This window comes from Nicotiana tabacum, chromosome 18 (assembly GCF_000715075.1).
Source record: "Nicotiana tabacum cultivar K326 chromosome 18, ASM71507v2, whole genome shotgun sequence".
NCBI lineage: Eukaryota > Viridiplantae > Streptophyta > Magnoliopsida > Solanales > Solanaceae > Nicotiana > Nicotiana tabacum.
In genome coordinates this window covers 75,194,292-75,204,875 of record NC_134097.1, presented here as the reverse complement: position 1 = coordinate 75,204,875, position 10,584 = coordinate 75,194,292, and the positions used below count along the sequence as shown (strand labels likewise).

Sequence of the window (10,584 nt, the reverse complement as noted above, 5' to 3'; positions counted from 1 at the left end):
CGAATATCAATTGTTCGTTCTTTGTTTGGGAAGACCATGATTCCTAGAAAAGCCACCATGAAAGCGAAGCGACGGTGAATCTGCCAGGTGTCTCTGTTCTGCTTGTTAGTAAGGCCCTTCTCATGAATTTCAAATCCATCTGGCTTTTCGAACCTTGAATATAGGAAGTTGAAAGAACAACACCCGTTGATAACATTGCTTTTTCTGATTTGATTACTGATGTTCAGAAGCCCAAAGAATCGATGCACTGAGGGAGCTTTTGGGAATATAAGACTTTGGTTTCTTAACTCTCCAGCAAAACCGGCATATCCAACTATCTCTTCTAATGTAGGAGTAAGCTCGAAATCAGAGAAGCGAAAGACATTGTGAATAGGGTCCCAAAAAGTTACCAATGCCGCAATCAAATCATCACGTGGGTTAATTTTCATAATATCTGTGAGAGTTTCCAAATGTTTAATGACCCATTTTTGACCATCTTCTCCTAACTCATGCCACCACATCTGAAGCCGAAATAGAAACTCATCTGCATTTGCGGATGGCGGGTTTTGGGTGGTGCTCATTTTGTATCTGCGATTCATTTTAATAAAATCAAGACTCGTTTTGAAAACAGACACTCATAAAAAAAATCGTTTTATATATATATATATATATATTATTTTTTTTATTTAACACTTCTTTTTTCAAAACTTAAAACTGTTTTTTGGGGAATTTTCTAAAACAACTCATTTTATTCTTCGGCTCTCACAATGATTTTTTTTTAATTAAGCTGGTCAACAAGCAAATCCGAGGCAAATGAATGCACAAGTAGCAAGTAGGATGCATCAGGATGGTCTTTTTATTTCGGGTTCACCTGTCCTAGACAGACCCAACCCCTGTGTTGAGTCTCCAAGGCCAAATGCACATGATGCAAATAGACTTTCCTACTAGGGATCCGGTACATGGCTGAGTTATTCTAAGTGAAAAACCTGAGGCAGATTGTTCTAGACCTGGCTTACCCAAACGGACAGTTCAAGCCGAAGTGGGGGCAACGTACCGGGAGCACTAAAGTCTACCCGGCCTAGTTACTTGTCCCAACTTCGTCTTATTTGGTATGACTTTAACAGAAAGGTGGGCCACGCGCACGTGTGCACCATATTTTTAGAAGACTCAGAAGAATGAGGGTTTTCGTAGTAGTTTTATATACACAATTCAAATAATATTAAAGCGGCAAAAGCATCATTTAGCACATTAAGCATAAACATGTAAAAATCAGATAATAAATAAAGCCAGCTATAATAGTTATTTTAAGCTCGAATTCTTAAACCCTGAACCAGTGGTTCTGGGTTAACATTATCGTCCCCAGCAGAGTTGCCAGAGCTGTCACACCTCCTTTTTCCGCCCCCGCGAGGGTGCTAAGGAGTTTTCTCCAATTAAAGGACAGTCGAAACGGGATTTGTTTATTTATTTCAGAGTCGCCACCTGGGAATTTTATGGCGTCCCAAGTCACCGGTTTTAATCCCGAATCGAGGAGAATATGACTCTGTTTGTCATTCTGCGAACCAGAAATCCGAGTAAGGAATTCTGTTAATTCGGGAGAAGGTGTTAGGCATTCCCGAATTTCGTGGTTCTAGCACGGTCGCTTAACCATTTTTATACTTGGCTTAATTATCTTGATTTACTAAATACATTTTTTGTTGTTATATGACTCGTTACCGCCTTAGATTGTTTATAATTATAAACCCTTAAACGAATCGCACGTACGTGTATTCGTGTTATATATATTTTATAAACGTGAAGAATCGTGTCACGCATACGTGTACACGATATGATTGATAATATTATTTTTTGCATATTTTTATTATATAAAAACTTATGTTCGAAATTGTGCTTAAAAATAAAGTTAAAAACATCGTCACTCTTGTATGATTAAATAGTGAACTGCACATTTCGGATTTAATTTAACATCCTCCGAAGAACCTCTTTTATTAAAAGTTTGCTTGGGGTTGCGCGAACGCATAATTCGAATTGCCTTTAGAAGTATAATCAGGTCACGCGAACGCATCCCTAATTACACAAAATATTCTTTATAAATTCTCTACAAATGTTTATTACATCCATCTATTTTTAAATATGAAGGTCATAGAGAAACACTGATTTGGACGTCCTCAAATTTTCTTGAAAAAAAGAATTCAAAATTTATTATGTGTTGACCGCAAGTCTTATTTTACGCGTATGAATTATATACCTCAAAACTATTCAAATTTTAAAGAATTAATGATATGGAAAAACAAACAACATGTAACTAAAACTACCATTTTTATCGTGAATACAACATTAGTATACCCAAAAAGCGAATTACATACAAAACTGGGAAAAGAATTAATTTGATAAACAAATTAATAGTTTCCGAAGAATTTTCATTGTTATATTTAGTGCGAACTCTATTTCTACATATCTTTGACATAAAATGTTGCAATTCGTACTTATAAATCCCACCTCCTTCTCATATACTTGTTTTTAGTCCAAAGTTATAATTGTTTGGTTAATTTGTTTATGATGATAGATAAAATCAAGTTGATAAGAAAGAGAACTATTATACAAATTGACTCAATAAAATGGCATCGCATGCAACGTAGTGGTACATCTGAACCATTCATCATATTCCAACATCGTAAACGTGACGGATTATATCAATTCACATTTCCACCATGGCTATTCACATAACCGCTATTATGCCATATATGAACGAAATACAACTAACATTATCTAGCCTTAAACAAAATCGGATATTTGACAAAATAGGCTAATAATATAGTTTTTTGATATTTCTATACTATTCTTTACTTAGCTAACAATATCACAAGATTTAATTAATGGCCAACTTTCTGCCATATTCCCTATCTTGACAATTCGAACATAACTTATATTTAATGAAATTCTGAAATAGATAACATTATTACAACGTTTATACGAACTTCAAAAGGGAATAATTAACTAATAGTCATCATGTCAAGCATACTACTATATTAACCAACTGAAACAAAACTGAAATTTAAACTAATAGATTTAAACGAGTAAAAGACATAATTATAATTCCAAACTTCATTTATTTGGAAATGTTGAAGCTTTCCACAACACGAGTCTAAAAATATATACCTGGAAATGAGGGTAAAAGAGGCAAATTTCAGCAGTACTAGCAACAACAAAATCAGCAGAAAATGCCAAATAACTCAGCAGATTTGAGCAAAATAACAAGACCCTTGGAACCAGACGAGCAGTAACAGAATTTTAAGAAAAATTTCAGATTTAAACCAAACAATATCAACAAACAAACCCGGACAGATTCAAGAAAACAATGTTTCAGATTTTCTTTCTTTCTTCTCTATCTGTTTCAGATTTTGTTTCCCTCTATTTGATTCTCTTTTTTCTATTTTTTTTTTCTTTGTCTATTTTTCAGATTCAAATGCAGATTTCCTTTCTTTCTTTTGTTTCTGTCCAGTTTTTCTATATCTCCCAGTTCTCTCTTTCTTTCCTCTATCCAGTTTTTCCTTCTGTCTATTCTCTTATTCTCTATATGGTTCTCTCTCACTATCCACTCTGGTTCTTTTTCTCTATCTCCCTCCTTAAAATCAGTCCCAACTCCTCTATCTTATACAGGTCTTTCCCCCCTTCTAGCAGCCTACTGTCCGGACCCCTTTTTGCTTTAAAAATCAGAAATCCCCACTCAAATAACACTAAGGCTGTTTTTCTAATGACCAAACCACTAAGGATACCTTTTCCCCTATTTTCAGCCCCCTGCATTACCTTTTGTTTCCCATTATCCCATTAAATTAAAACCCTTAATAGTCCACTAGAACATACTAATACTAACATATTCTTCTTACTTTTTCCATTCCCAGATTGCCCCCTGAAATACCCTTGAACTACAGCTTCTACCAACAGCAACAAGTTTGGACTGAATCCTAACTAAAAATGCAACCTTCTAACCCAATTATATCTAACCAACATTTGTAAAACTAAATTCAAACCCAACATCACATTAACATAACTCAACAGAATAATTTAAACTGAAATTGAAAATCGAACTAAGATCAAACAAATGCAGGAGCATTGTCAGTATATTGACAATGCCCTGAAACTAACTGCCCAGAAATCAACACACACACAACATCCATTTGACGGACTCATTGATTTACAAACAAGCATGATTTAACTGACAAATACTAATAAACTGACTATCTACAATAATTGTCAACAACCAATTTATAAATAGATAAACAGATTGTTTCAATCAGCATTATCAGAAACGGGAATTCATAATATAACTAATCGACGAACTTAATCGAGTCAATTACACACATTGTAAACAATCACAACAAACAGAAATAATGCCATTATTTGATCAAATAAACGGGTATGAGACAGAATCAAAATAAAAGATGGGAAAATTACACAGACTAATTAAACAAGCAACAATATACACATAGGATACAAAAATAAGTAAGAAAAATACCTCTGAATCTTCAAATTTATACGGACACAGTCTCAACTTGGATTCGGACCTTTTGAGGCTGAACAGACTTTATTCGAAGAATACCTCGATTAAAGTCTCTTAGACCTCAATCCCTCACTTAATTCAGACAAATTCCACGAGTTGGCATTTTAGGGTTTCACTTTTTCTCAGATTTAGGGTTCGACCAATTCTAGGCAGATTCGAAGGGAACCAAAGATGCCTTAGGAGTGAGGGAGGCCTAGGGGTCATTGGGTGTGAATTTGAGACAGATCTAGGTGAGTTCATGTTTGGCTCGAATCTTCAAATGAAGATTCGAGAAGCTCTGAGGTGATTCGAGCCAAACGAACAACAGATCCATAACGAGGCAGGTTAGGGGGTGCTATGGTGTTAATTAGGGGCTGGTTGGTTTGGATCTGAGTTTGGCTCGAATCTTCAAATGAAGATTCGAGCCACTACAGGAAGATTTGATCTTAGTGGTTATCATATTCGGATAGAGGATGGTCAGGGGGTTCAGGGGTGTTAAGGTGGTGGCCGGCGGCGTTGTTGCCGCCGGGTTTCAGGCGAGGGGGAGTTAGGGAGGCTAGGGTTTTGGGGGTATCGTCTGAAGACGATGATGAACAGGAGAGGGGGGGTGCTTAGTTAGGGGGCCGGGATATGAATTTGAGGCTTATATAGGGAAGGGGTGAATTAATCTAGGCCGTTAGATCAGGCAGAATAGATGGCCAGGATCTATCCACTTACAGGAACGGTGTCGTTTTGGTTTAGTTGGGGAATGGGTCGGCCCGGGCAATGGGTCGGGTAGGGGTTACGGGTAAGGGTGTGGAATATCAGCCGTTGGATTGATTTAATCCAACGGCCCTTGATGAAAGATGACCAAACGTCGTCGTTTGGTTTACTCCTGAGTTGGACCGGACCTGGGGTGTTTGGATTGGGCTGTGGGGGGGGATAAATTTTTTTGTTTGGGCCTGGATTTAGGTCCAGGTCTGATTTTTCACCTTATGACCTATTTTCTATTTTTTTAAAAATTAAACAAAAATTCTAAATGAATTGTAACAATCAATAAAAAATTACACACATATTATTTTAATGCCTAAAATGATAAAATCAACATAATGACAAGAAGCACCTATGCACATTTTGTGATTTCCCATTTATGCCGGATATTATAATCAACTCCTAAATGTATATATTTTTGTTTGTATTTTTCATTTTTATAAAACCCATGATTAAATAATTCTAAAAAATGTGATATTAATTCCTAAATGCATATGCATCTGCATTACCTATTTTTGTATTTTTCCTTAATTAGAATAAAAATGAACACGTACAGACGAAATGCCCCGAAAATTCAACAATTGCACACAAAGAAAACAATTATTTGTGATTTCTTTTGGAGTAGTTCTTGTGAGGCAAAAATCATGTGCTCACAACAGTGAGCCCGGATCGAGAGGGATGATTTCACTAAGGCTGAAACTATCTTACTCGTGTGGTTTGAATTTATTTTTATCTTTACTTGTTTAATCTAATCCAATTTATTGCTCTGTGTCAAATTAATCCGTGTATTTTTAAAACCACTTACAAATTCAATTGTTATCAGGTTTTGAGGGTATAAAGATCACACACATATATATATACACACACTAAGCCCTAACATATGTATCATGTTTTGGGGGGGGGGGGGGGGTATTTCGTTTTTGGTAGGGGGAGAGGACTAAGGCACATGCTTTTTCAATATAGTACAATGGGTTTATTATTGTGTAACATGGGCAGACCAACAGTGAATTTCTGGTTAGATGAAAACAGACATAACAACCACCCCATGAGCCAAATCGATCTCAAAATCATTGCATGTATTCGTTGATTTTCTTACACATTGGGCAGACTATTTTGTTTTGAACCTTAAATTTAAGCATATACGTGACTTTCGGTTGTTAGGATGAATAACATTATAACTGAACAACCTGGCTTTGTACACTTGTATATATATGCTGTCTGGAGATTACTATTTATGTTGCCTAGCTACGACAACCTTGTATGATTGTTTCTTCATTGGTCGTGTAGTAGTTATGACGCGTACACTGAATTCTCAAAATAATAACTTGTGGTGGAGACTGGAGACCAAGATATCAAGGAATATTCCCTCTGCCGGCAGTTTACGCATGACTTCTGCTTTGCGCACAAAAAGTCAACAATATTTTTTTCGACTGCAAGACTCTGTAAGGTGTGAAAGAATTTTACGCTCAATTTATTAGTAGAAGACAAAAAACAAAACTATTACAATCCCAAGTGTAATAGATCATTTAGAATAACAAGTATCTTCCCTGGACAATGTGAATGAGATTAGGGCTGTGCATTTGGATCGGATATCCGAAATCCGATCCGACATACTCTATTTCGGATTTTCGGATTTCGGATTTCGGATTTTCGGATTGGATATAGATTATGTTTTATAAAATTTCGGATTTTCGGATTGGATTCGGATTGGCATGATTTTAATCCGATCCGATCCGAAATCCGAAATTATATGGGCCTATATATAAATAGTTAAATTCTTTAGGGTTAAATAACTTAACCCGGTTAAGTTAGTATACTATACTAATAGTACTATACTACCCTAAATACTATTCCTATTTCTCCTACCCTAAATCTTCTTTTCCGCCTCTTTCACTTAGTATCCGAGCCCTAGCTGTTCGTTCACCACTGAGTCGTTCACCTCCAGCCCTAGCTGTACGTTCACCAGTGAGTCCGCCTCTCTTCTTCAAAGTTCATAGTGAACTGACCAGTCCAGGGTTCCGCACCGCCTCTCTTCTTCAGTGTTCATACTGTTCCGCGGTTCCGCCTCTCTTCTTCAGAGTTCAGAGTTCAGTCGCCTTAGATTCCGCGGTTCTGCCTCTCTTCTTCTTCACTCTTTATCTCAGTGACTCAGTAGTCAGTCCTCTCAGTGTCGAAGTCTCAACTATCAAGCCAGTAAAGTAATCTTCTTCTTCACTATTAGTTACTATTGTTCATACTGTTTTTTCAATTTTTATGTATGTATCGATTTGTCTTTATGTTCTGTTTTTTATCTCTTTCATTTTCTATTATGATTTTATTACAACATCTATTTATGATTTTATTTAGTTTTTTTTTCTATTACAACATCTATTTCTGATTTTATTTAAGTTTTTTTGTTTGTTTTGGACCTTTGGTAGATGGAAAACGAAACAGAGACAGTGAATGAACTTCAAATTGTTGAAACAGTTGGTGAAAGTAATGCTTCAACTGATTCAGATTCAACAACCAATAACATTGAATCTGAACCTGGTTCAAAGAAAAGAAAAATGGTTAAAGAAAGATCAATGGCTTGGCGCTACTTCAACAAGTTCACTGATTCCGAGGGTGTGAAAAAAGCGAGGTGCAAGTTTTGTTCAGAAGAATATGTAGCTGATACTAAGCATAACGGCACAAGCAATTTGTTATTGCATATTCCTAAATGTCCGACCAATCCCTACAAGGCAGAAGGTAGCCAGACAACATTAGGTTTTCAGCCGCAAGGTCTAACAGGTGATGTTTCAGTTATCCCTTGGAAATTTGATCAAGAGGCATGTAGGAGGGCTTTAGCTCGTATGATTATTAAAGATGAACTTCCTTTTATTTCTGTTGAAAAAGATGGATTTAGAGACTTTGTTAGAAGTCTTCAACCTTTATTTCATATTCCATCTCGTACTACTATGACTAGGGATTGTCTTGAGATTTACCATGAAGCTAGACTTGCTTTGAAGTCTATTCTTAAAGAATCAAAACAGAGAATATGTATTACTACTGACACATGGACTTCAATTCAAAGAATTAATTATATGTGTGTTACAGCCCATTACATTGACAATAATTGGAAATTACATAAAAGGATATTGAATTTTTGTCCAATTACTAGTCATAAAGGTCAAGATTTAGCTAGTGGTATTGCAAAGTGTTTACTTGAATGGGGAGTGGATAAAGTATTTACTGTGACAGTTGATAATGCGAGTTCTAATGATGTGATGGTTAGAGAGTTATCCAAGCAATTTACTAGATGGAACACTAACTTGATGGAAGGTAAGCATGTTCATGTGAGATGTATGGCTCACATCATCAATCTAGTTGTTCAAGATGGGTTGAGAGATGAGAGTGTGTCTGTTGAACGAATAAGACAAGCTATTAGGTACATTAGACAATCTCCCGCAAGATGGAAAAAGTTTAAAGAATGTTGTGATCTTGATAGGATAACTTCTAAAAAATCATTGTGCTTGGATGTTCCTACTAGGTGGAACTCCACATATTTGATGTTGAAGGTTGCTACAGTTTATGAGGAAGCCTTTACAAAGTATTGTGATATTGATTATGGTTTGATGTCATGTATTTCTAACTGCATTTGTGAGGATGGACAACCTGCAGGTCCACTTTTAAGTAGTGATTGGGATAGTGTAAGACGTATTGTGAAGTTTCTGAAAATTTTTTATGAACTCACCTTGAAAGTATCAGGTACACTTTATATTACGTCTAATGTGCACTTTCTTGAAATATGTGTTGTTGATTCTTCTTTGAAAGAGTTGATGCAAAATGAAGATGCTTTCTTGAGAGAAATGACAAAGAATATGAAAGAAAAATTTGACAAGTATTGGGGGGATCCACATAAGATGAACAAAATGATTTTTATCTCATGTGTGCTTGATCCACGCCATAAGTTTAATACTCTTTCATTTGCACTTGGTTCTATGTTTGGAGAAACAGTAGGTTTGAAAATACAAGAGGATGTGAAAACATACATGGATACTTTGTTTAATGTGTATCCAATGAAAAATGGTGGTTCTGGTTCATGTCCATCTACTTTTTCTCCATCTTCTCCATCTTCTGGTCCATCTTCTCCATCTTCTTCATCATTGCTCTCAAAATTCATGCTAGATTTAAAGCAACATAAGAAATGTGGCGGAGTTGATTCTAAAACGGAGTTAGATAAATATTTGGGTGAAGATGTTGAGGAAGACCATGAAAAGTTTAACATTCTGGGGTGGTGGAAGTTGAACTCACCTAGATTTCCCACTCTTGCTGAGATGGCACGTGATGTGCTAGCCATTCCGATTTCTAGTGTTGCCTCAGAATCAGCCTTTAGCACCGGCGGACGCATACTTGATCCATTTAGGAGTTCATTGACTCCTAGATTGGTTCAAGCTCTTGTGTGTGTCCAAGATTGGCTTCGTAATGAATCAACAACTTCGATTAAAATTGAAGAAGATTTAGATAATCTTGAACAACTTGAAGCTGGTAAGCCTATCTTATTACTTGTGTTTAATGTATACTTTATTTGTATGTTTATTTAGATTACTTCTAAACTAATTTCTTGTGTTACTATCTTATTATACAGAATTTATGAATACGGGAAGAGAGCCTTGCATTGTCGACATATAGTGATGTTCCATTTGTTGTACAAGGCTACAAGCTCAGGTATTTCATTATACACTTGCTCTGAAAATGATCTTTGTATTGATTCATTATACACTTGCTCTGAAAATGATCTTTGTATGTATTTCATTATACAAGCTCTTTGTATTATACAGGTATTTCTGGACCATGAGCTATCTTTCTCTTTCTCTGAAAATGCTCTTTGTATTGTTTGAAATTGCAGATTTTTAACTTGTCTCACAGTCCTACTGAGAATCTGAGATTGAGAGCTACATTTGGCCTAGTTGCTGGTTTGTGTTGACTGTTGCGGCTTCCCAAAACATGGAACTTGGAACTCTTTTGTTATGTGTAATATTTTAAAGAACTGTTGGGACTTTAGTAGTTTGGTTTGTTTTATTTTGCTATGAAAATTTGGTTTGAAAGACAATTGATTGTGTTTTGTTTTGGGGTGTTCAGTTTGGTACTTTGGTTTACTGTCCAGTTGTGTTAAATTTCAGAAAAATTTCAGGTATTAATTTTTATGAGTACTTAGTTCAGTCAGTACTCAGTTGTGTACTGTAAAGTGTAAATTGAACATTCAGTACTGTAAATTGAACATTCAGTACTGTAAATTGAACATTCAGTTTAAATCATTTTGTACTGTAAATTGAACATTCAGTTCAGTCAGTTGTGTA

The 10,584-nt window shown here is 35.8% G+C and overlaps 1 non-coding gene across 1 annotated transcript; it reads left to right on the top strand.

The window, feature by feature from the left end:
• Nucleotides 1-9,430: 9,430 nt before the first annotated feature.
• On the top strand, nt 9,431-10,352 carry LOC107814337 (uncharacterized). Its single transcript, XR_012701773.1, has 3 exons — nt 9,431-9,772; nt 9,873-9,952; nt 10,134-10,352. It is a non-coding gene; the product is annotated as an uncharacterized LOC107814337 (transcript).
• The last annotated feature ends 232 nt before the right edge of the window (nt 10,353-10,584 follow it).